This window comes from Gracilinanus agilis, chromosome 3 (genome assembly GCF_016433145.1).
Source record: "Gracilinanus agilis isolate LMUSP501 chromosome 3, AgileGrace, whole genome shotgun sequence".
Classification (NCBI taxonomy): Eukaryota; Metazoa; Chordata; class Mammalia; order Didelphimorphia; family Didelphidae; genus Gracilinanus; species Gracilinanus agilis.
The window spans coordinates 523381662-523391880 of NC_058132.1; positions in this window are offsets into that span (position 1 = coordinate 523381662).

Here is a 10219-nt window from a genome sequence, read left to right on the forward strand (position 1 = left end):
TGAAAGAAGGAAATCTAGGGGGAAGGAAGAGAATAATAAATTAGTGCAGAAAAATACAAGGAATTATAGGTGGCAGAAAAACCAGGAGGGCGCAGTGATGCAGAAATCAAGGGAGGAGGTCATAGGAGAACATGATGGTCAACAGTATTGAAAGCTATAGAAAGTCCAAAGACTGAAAATAATATGCCAGCATATTTAGGAAATGAGAGGTAATTAGCCACCTTGGGAAACAACATGATGACAAACCTATGATGACAAAGTTATTGTAAACAGTAAAACAGCTCCCATGGTAAAATTTACATGTAACCACTCATATGAGGATGAGTCATTTCTTGGCACTAAGCTTTCTTTGTTCTGTTTCTATATAATATCTATCCTGTCCTAAGTGTGGTGTGGAGATCTGCAGAGACAGGATTGCCTTGTGAATAAGCTCCCCGCAATGAAACTAATTTACAACCAACCTGGTGTGGACTGCCCCTCTTTTTTTGGAATCTTAGTATCGTCTCAGAGATGGGATCATCCTGGTGTGCTCCCTAAAATTTTAATAGATTGATAAGAGCCAGAAGCCAGATTGCAAAAGTTCTGAAGAATAAATAGGAAGAGCAGAAATGGAGTCAATAAGTATGAGGATATTAGCTTTATCGAATGCTAGGGTCACAGAAAGGATTGTGAAGTATTACAAAAGCTTAATAAAAATTTAGTCAGTAAAGAAGAGAATTAGGGAGATGCTGGAAATCAGGGAGTAAATGAGTGATGGGAAAAACTCCAAAAGAAGATTGGATTGATCAAAAAAGACATATGGAGCAACTTTCCTTGGCAATGAGAATGGCCACTTCATTCGCTGAGACTGTGGGAAATAAGAAGAGAATAAAGAAGACTTGGAGAGTGTTTGATACATAGAGGAGGGAAAAGGAACTTAGATAGGGCAGATTAGATCTAAAAGATGGAATCATTCAGTCTTCTCAGTAAAATAAAAGATAAAGCCACCAACTGAGAGGAAGAGAAATCGAGTAGTTTGGGAGTTTGAGGAAAAGAAGGAGAAAATAAAGACTTGCCCATCAATTTGAGAATGACTATACAAATGATAGCATATGAGTGTAATGGAATACTGTTATGCTGTAAGAATCTGGAATAGATTGTTGCAGAATAAAGGAAGCAAAAACAGGAGAAGGACAATTTATATGATAATAAGATTGTAAAAACAAACCACTTTGAAAGACTTAAGGACTTCAATTAATGCAATGACCAACAACAGTTTAGGCTTTCAGTAATGAAGCTTTCTATCCAACTCCTGATAGAATGATGGAGTCAAGATGCATAATGAGACATACATTTGGGGCATGGTTAATGTAGGAATTTATTGAACTTGACTATGAATATTTATTACAAGGATTTTGTTTTTTCCTTTACATTTGGGGTAGGGAAATGAGAGAGAATAAAATTTTGTTTAAAATATTTTTAAAGAAAAAATTCTACGCAACTGCTAAGGAGAATGTAATTGTAAATCAATCATTGATAAATTTAAAGATTATCATACAACTTTTTGCAAATCTTAAATGTCAGCTATTCTTTTTGGAGGCATCTGGGTGGCACAGTGGATAGTGTTGGACTTGGAGTTAGGAATAGCTTAGTTCACTTACTAGCTTCAGACATTAGCTATATGACCCTGAACAAATCGTTAAACCTCTGTCTAGCTCAGGTTCCTCATCTGTAAAATGGGGATAATAATAGCACCTTCCTCCAAGGGTTATTGTGAAGACAAAATTAGATAATATTTATAAAGTGTTTTGCAAATCTTAAAGAATGAATGAATGAATGAATGGCTGTGATTTCCATTACTATTGTTATTGATATGGTCTGTGCTGATAATTTTCCTAATAGTAAACCAGCCCTGCATTCCTGGTATAAATCCCACCTGACCATAATAAATAAAAGTGCTTTGCAATCTTGAAGTATTATATAAATGCTAACTAATATGATACTAAATTGGTTCCATTCTAAACAGTTTTATGATATCCTTTAGAGCAGTGATGGGCAAACTATTCCCTGCAGCCCAGATCCAGGCTGTACTTTGCCCATCGCTGGCTTAAGCAATTCCCTAATCACTAGGCTCTCCCACATTTAGTGATTAGGGAATTGCTTAAAGGAGTGATGGGCAAAGTACAGCCTGGATCTGGGCCGCAGGAAATAGTTTGCCCATCACTTCTTTAGAGGATATCATTGGCTCAGTAGTTGGAGACAAGAAACAAACACCAAGTAGCAAGGATTATACCTACTTTTTGTGCTATCCCTAAATAAGGGGTTGGGGTGGGAAAATGAGGAGGCAAGATTAGAGGAAGAAGTTGTGAGGTTAGGGAGAAGTTGAAAGAAGGTACAAATAAATAATGGTTTTAAATGGATATACTGTCTTTGAGAGAAAGCCAAGATACAGTTAGTAGCAGAAGATAAACATAACAGAGAGAGGTTCAAATATGGAGGCAAATATATTAGTAGGAGTTCCAGAGAGCACAGTAAATATAATCAGAAGAACAGGATAGGAACTGGGGAGGATTAAGGCTAAAGTGATGAGAATTAAAGGGAGGATATATAGTAGAGGAAAGGATTTCTGCCTAGACAGACAGCAATTTTTAACCACAAGGATTAAAGAATCTGGAAGTGGGAACTTTCTAACCATAGAGAAGGAGTAATACTAATTGTGGAGAAACTTGTAGATGACATCCCATTGTTCTAATTAGAATATTGGTATAGAAGTTCTGGACCCTTCCAAAAGGAAACCTACTCCTCCCCTTTTCTTGACTGTGTAGGAAAGGAAGAGACTGAGACAATGATAATGCTACTCCTTCGTTTCCATTAAATGCCTCAATGCCCCCTGCGAAAAGCAACCCAATGAGTATAGAATCATAACTAGGAATTCTTACACTGGGATAAATCAGTGAGGAAGAAGGTAGAATAGGGCAGAGGACCATCTTCCCTGGTTATAGTTGAGCCAGGAGAAGGGGATCCTTCACAAAATATATGGATAGTAGAGTGGAGGAGCATCCCTCAGAGAGGAAGTCCAGTGCTATGCCAAATAGCAATACAAATTACATTTTACTTTTCTTTGCTGCCCACAAGTCTACATTAGGCTTCTGATATCACTAGGTTATAATATTGCCATAAGAAGCAGGGATAAAGATAGGGCTATTCCCACACAGGAGCACTATTTTCAATAATGAATAATAACTGTGTTTCAGAATTCCAAATTTATCTGGTTGTTTTTTTTTAATTTTTAAAACTTTACCTTTTGTCTTAGAATCAATACTAAATATCCTTTGAAAGGCAGAAGAATAGTAAAGGCTAGGTAATTGGGGTTAAGTGACTTTCCCAGGGTTGGCCACATAGTTAAGAATTATCTGATGCCAGATTTTAATCCAGGTTCCTCCCATCTCCAGACCTGGATCTCTATGCACTGAGACAACTAGCTGCCCCATGTTTTGTTTTGTATTTGTAAATTCTCAGATCAAAAGAATTTAGAGCATATTTGACTAAATATGTTTGATATGTTTTCAACCTTTTCCTTTTAGAATCCCAGGGAGAATCTGGTTCAGCTGCCTGGCACTATGTTCTTCCCTTGTCAAGTCACATCTGCAGTATTGTGTTCAGATCTGGGCACTTCACATTAGGAGGGACATTGGCAAGCTGGGGTATAGCCAGAAAAGAGCTACCAGGATGATGAAAGGACTCAAAACTAAATTGTTAATACTGTGGGAGAGACAACACAGCTGATACACAGAGACAAAAAGGGAACTAGGGTGGCTGTTGTGCCAGGACGGTGCCGTAGTGCTTCTATCTGGGGCCAAGACACATAAGATACACAGCCAACATATCAGCAGTACTAATATTGTTCTTTAGACCCACCATAATGGTGCTGTGGATTAAAACCAATAGAGTAAAGAGAAAGAGAAGTAGGTGGGACCTTCATGCTTCCCATCTGGACATTTATCCAGGTGTGATCTCAATGGACTGATCAGAATTCCACCTCCCTCCAGAAATAAAAATTCCATATATATCTTTTGCATTCCCTTTGGTTGTCTGGTTTGCCTGCAGCAACTTTTGCAGGCTACCAATGATCTTATTAGCACATATAACATCAATAGGAAGCTCAGTCTGGTTGCATGCCTGAGCTACCACTTCTGAGCTACCATTACCTCTCCCCAGGGGTGTCCTAGAATCAGCTTAAACTTCAAAAGCTGATTGTTAAATTTTCAGGGTGATCATTTACATCTTCGAACCAGCAGACTTCAAATCAAGGCTTAATTTATTATTTTATTGCTTGCCTAGATTTAAGAATGTGTTAACATAGATTAAATATTAAAGGCATTTAGAGTGTACTTTTTTTTAAAACTCTTACATTCCGTCTTGGAGTCAATACTGCTCCAAGGCAGAAGAGTGATAAGGGCTAGGCAATGGGGGTCAAGTGACTTGCCCAGGGTCACACGGCTGGGAAGTGTCTGAGGTTAGATCTGAACCTAGGACCTCCCGTCTTTAGGCTCGGTTCCCAATCCACTGAGCTACCTAGCTACCCCCTTGAGTGTACTTAAAAAAAAAGTTATGGTTGTTAAACATTTACCGGTAGATCCATGTCTCTCCTTTAAGTCATTCATACATCAATGATCAGGACTGGGGTCTGATTATGATTAGTTGAAGGATATAAAAATTCTTAACTTGGAGAAGAGAAGACTTGGGGATTATAGTCATCATCAAATATTTCAGAGTGATCAGAAAGAAGATTTGGTTTATCCTGTGTGGCCACCCTAGGAGAACCAGGAGGTGGAAGTCCCAAGACAGTAAATTTCAATTAAATACAGAGAAGAACTAATTTGCTAACAGTGCTATCCAAAAATACTGAGTGCTACAGTGAATTCCCCATCAATTGAAATGTTATAGAGTAGAGGTTGCATTCTCATTTGTCAAGAATATTATAGGAGGATTCAGGCTCCAAATAGGGTTTGACTTTAATAACACCATAATTCCTTTCCAACTTTAAAATTTAATAATCCTAGGATGAATTTTGGTCAGTATTTTAAAGAAGAGTTTATCTGATTTCGTTATAAGAAACAGAAAAAAACAGAATTTTTAAAAAATGTAGCACAGAGTTAAAGTGATATCAGATGAATTAAAAAACCTACCAATATATACCTACTTCAAAATATTCTTTTAAGTTCACCTCCTTTAATAAACCTTCCCTGTGACTGGTGACAGTTTGGAATAAAAGAAACACAAAGTTTTTGTCTTCCTCCATCCCCAATTTGATTAGAAAGAAATAAGCCTGTTAGGAAAAAAAATTCCCAAATTTTTCCATTTTTCTTTCCTCTGCTGACCTATAAGAATCCATTCCTGGTTAATATTACTCTTATTTCTTAAGTAAGTGTCCTCTCAGATCTTGAAGGCTCATGTCTTGCTATATTGATTTATAGATGTTTCTTTTTATTGTTCTTAGTGAATTTCACATTAGGTAGTCACGATCTTCTGTAAACAACTGAAGAAAAGAAATTGGTGGGCAGTGTGGTATTGTGGAAAGAGAATGGTAGTGGCCATCCAGAAAGTCTTCCTTCTAGTTCCCACTCCATTATTGATTAGCTATTTGACTTTAAGCAAGTCACTTAATTTCTCTGAGCATCAGTTGTTACTCTGAAGAGAGATAATTATGCCTATCCCATTTCACAAGGTCATTGCAAGGATCCTATTGAGATGATGTATGTGAAGTCTTTGAATCAATGTCAGCAAGCAATTAAGTGCCTTCAGGAAAAAAATCAATGATAGTAATCATTGACATTTGTTTAGTCCTTTAAAACTTGCAAAGCACTTATGAATTTCATAACAATCCTGTGAGACAAGTACTGTAGGTATTATCAAGAGTCCATATTTACAGAAGGGGAAACTGAGGTTCAGAAAGGTAAAATTATCCATAGTCTGATAAGTTGATGAGCATGAAAAGTAAAATTTGAACCCAAATCATCTTCTTGATCTTAGGTCCAGCACTGTCTTTGCAGAATGCTTTCAGTACACAGTAGGCAGACTGAATGTTAATAGAGAGGTTTTAAAAACCTTTAACTCTTCTCTCAAGAGTGAGAAGAGGAATGCAATTTAAATGAGTCAGCTGCTCATTACTTTGACCTTTGAAACACAGAACCTAGGATTTCCAATCTTGTGGTTATTCCACAAAACAGACTTTTTCAGATGGTGTTAGTCACTGGCACTAGCTATCTATAGCCCAGGTGTCAAGTGCTTTTCCTCAGTCAGAGTGTAGGCAAAGAAGGATGGCCTGAGTATTGGGAAATATGTGTTCCAGTATTGGCTCTGCCACAATCTTGCTTCAAGGCTTCAGGCATGCCAACCTTTCTGGATTTCTGCTGTTTCATCTCTTCAATGGGGGAAAAGATTCTGATCTTCATGGAGGAAAAAAATCATATGGGTCCTATCTAGTTGGCAATACATTTTAAAACTCCAGTCTTTACACACACTACTCTCAACAAGGGGTAGGGATTTGCTTGTAGAAGAATAAATATAAATAATTAAAAACCTGCAGAGAGCAAAGTCTTATTTATAGGGCTTCATTGTCATTCTAGCACCTGGAGGGTGAATGATAAAATTACATGAGTTTATTAAAAACACAAAATTGGATGGTTCCAGCCCTATTCCATCCAATAGAATGAGAACAGCAAGTTGCTACATAGAAGCAAGGACTGTCAGTATTTAAAGAGTAATCATGGGCATTACGGTGAGGGCTAACTAACATCAGGCAGATTGAGTTTGCGGCTACATCTGCTCCCCCATTGTGAGCGGGGCTTCCTGGACATCACCCCATCTCTGGAGTTCAGATGTTCACACTATGAAATGTTTCCAAACCCAACCTTAGCCCTGGTTGAATGTTCTGTTTTATCATTCCCTCTTTATTTATGATTCCCCACATTTCTTAAGATAAAAGCTTGCACTGCAAAAGCGGTCTAAAGCATACCCCCCACATACAAACCGATCTCCAGATTACCAGTGAAATTGCTGCCTTTGTATACTTATGGACTGACGTGATAACTGAAAATAACTTCCATTAGCACTATAAAAACTCCAGCTGATACCAAATGAATTTCATTTGATACCAGCAGAGAAAAATATTGGCTACTGAGATATTCTTTGTTCATGGATATTTACAGTTAGCTAGAATCCATGTACCATTCAGACAGCCAGGAGGCTCCAGATGTTTCCCTTTACTCTGGGACTTTTTATAGAAGGTCTTCCACCCAAATCCTGGCTTGCCTTTATCTATTAAAAGATAAGCTCTGGTCTCATAGTCTCTGTTCCACCTCTACAGGCTGAAGTCACTAGTAATGAAATTCTTCATGGTAGATATGTAAACCACACTTTCTGAGATACAGAGAGCCCTGATTGCTGTCTACTCTCTCCCTACATCAAATGTGTAAATTTTTGAAACAACTAGAGAATAACAATAGTCAATAGTCCTTGCTTCTCAAAAAAAAATTTTTAGTTGAAGAAATGATTATAAATCCCCCAACTCCCTCAATGTTCTAGTCAGGTTACTATGACAAGATGGGTGGATAGATGGATAGATGAAGCAAAAGGGATTAGCTAAGGATCATGACGAATGTCTTGTCATTTAAAAATCAGAGAAATTATAAAAATTAAGCATATAATATTCAAATTATAGAAACTCTGTATTGAGACAATGTTATGAGAACCATACTTGAATTGTGTCATTATTTCATCCTCTTAAGATTCAAATCACAATAAATGCAAGTAGAAACAGCTTTCAGTATTTAAGGAGTTAGGCAGAAGGAATGTGCCATATGTATTATATTTCCACCTTTAATATCTAATGCATTTTTAATATCCTCAAGAGAATTATTGTTCCTTTGCTCTGTCTCATTTAATACTTATGAACTTTGTGCTCAATGAATTTATAAGAATATTAAAAGGGCTACAGAGTTATGGCTCTCTGATGAAACCTATAGGCCCTTTCTTAGAATAATATTTTAAATGCATAAAATTAAATATATTGTATTACAAAAGAAACCTATTATACTGAAAAACAGTTTTCAAAATGTAAAAAAACAGGTCACATACCCAAGGTTAAGAAGTCCTGCAACAGAGTATGAGACCCAATTGTACATCCAGTGTATCTCTTGATGCTTCACAGCTCTTTCTGTCTGCCTCTGCTTCTTAATGTGTCTGAATATCTTTGTGTCTTTCTTTATCTCTTTCTCCGTCTCTATCTCTGTCTGTCTCTATTAACACATGAAACATCTTAGTGTTAAAAGCAGTTGAAAGTATTATTCTCATTTTTGTAGAAGGGTGATTTACCCAGGGTTACATGAGGACAAAGAGAAATTACATTTTTTTCCTTATTCTTTTAAATCACCCAATCCCACTGCAACTAGTATAAGCCGAGTTCCGTTGGGAACTCGGTAAATGTTGTTGACTAATAATATGACTCATTGACATCTGAGATCAATATTACTTTTGAAAACTCCCCCTTGATTTTTTCATACATATTAAAGAAGCCCAAGAAGGATAAAGAGGAATTATCAGGGAATGGGATCTTCAAATACTTCCCCAAACTTCAGAAATATTACAAAAACAATTCTATTTGGAAGTATGTAATTACTGAGGTCCCTGAAGTTACCTTTATGATTCTACAATATTCTTAGGTCCTAAAAAATGCAAGTACTTGTTCTAAATCTGCACCCAACAAATGAAACTATTTAAGATTTTACATTAAGTTAAATTAGCTTTTAGCTGACTCTAAGGTCACAAATCTGTAGAAAAACCTCAGTTTTGTAAGACTTACTGAATTTTTCTTTGGTAAATCAAAGGAAAAATAGAGATAGGTGCCTAATAGTGCCAGATTTAATAACTATTAAAAGGTTATTCAATGAAGTCCCATGTTTTAAGAATGACATACTCCAAAGGGCTTATGTCATTCATTCATTCATTCATAGATTTTTTTCATCCAATCATCCCCAGTATTTTTAAGTACATAATGTGTGCAGAGCACTGGCTAGGCAGTGTAGAGAATGGAAAGGAAGTATCTATCAACTGGAAAATGGTTGTAGTATGTCGTTGCAATTGGATATTATTGTGCCATAAGAAATGATGAACAAGATTTACCAAAAAACCTGGAAAGGCATATGAAGTGATACAAAGTAAAATGAGCAAAACCAGAACCTTGTAGACAGTAACAGCAATGATGTATGATGATCGACTGTGGCTGACTAAACTATTATCAAGAAGGGAAGAATCCAAAACAACCCCAACAGACTCATGACAAAAATGGATATCTGCCATGACAGAAGAAATAGACAGTCTAAATATAGATAGAAGCATATCATTCTTCATCTTCTTTCCTCCATGAATTTTTCCTGAATGTAAGCAATATGTATTATATGATAATGTGTGTACAATTTATATCATATTACCTGCCTTTAGGGAAGGGGCTTGCGGGGAGAGGAAGGAAGAGAACATGACTTGCAAAATGTCAGAAAACAAATATTTAAAATTATATCATCTAATCATCTAGAAGAAAAGAATAGAAAGGAAGTATAAGATGCTGTTACTACTATCAAGGAGCTTACAACCTAGTAAGAAATAAACATTTAAATAATTGCATGGCATTATTTGTTTAGGGGCATGGATGCCTAGCCAGCAGAAAAGTTCCTTAGGAGTCCAGAGGAAGGGGAAATAAGGATAAACTGAAGCTGTAAGGAAAGGGAAATGAAACTTAAGCTGGATCCTAAAGGATGGCTACCGAGTAATGAAGGAGTCAAAGCAGGTGAGTACAGAGTGTAAGGAAAAGCACAGAATCTAAAATGAAAAGAACCATTGCTAGGAATAGGCAAATTTGTTTAGAACCTATAGTTTCAGGTTAGAGTATGATGGGAGTAATTAGCCTAGGAAAGCAAATGACTCCCAATGACCACTTCCATGCAGCAATGCCAATCAACAGATGGCAGCATTTCAGAGTCACAGAATTATAGATTTAGAGCTAGAAGAGACCTTGGAGATCATTAAGCCTAAATTTTATAGATAAGGAAACTGAGGCTTAAAGAGATTAGGTGAGTCCTCCAGAGCCATGTTTAGGAAAGATTTGGACCCAGTGCAATAGAATGCTGTGCTTGGAGTGAGGAAAAAACAAGTCTAAATCCTGTGATTCTGGATAAGTTACTTA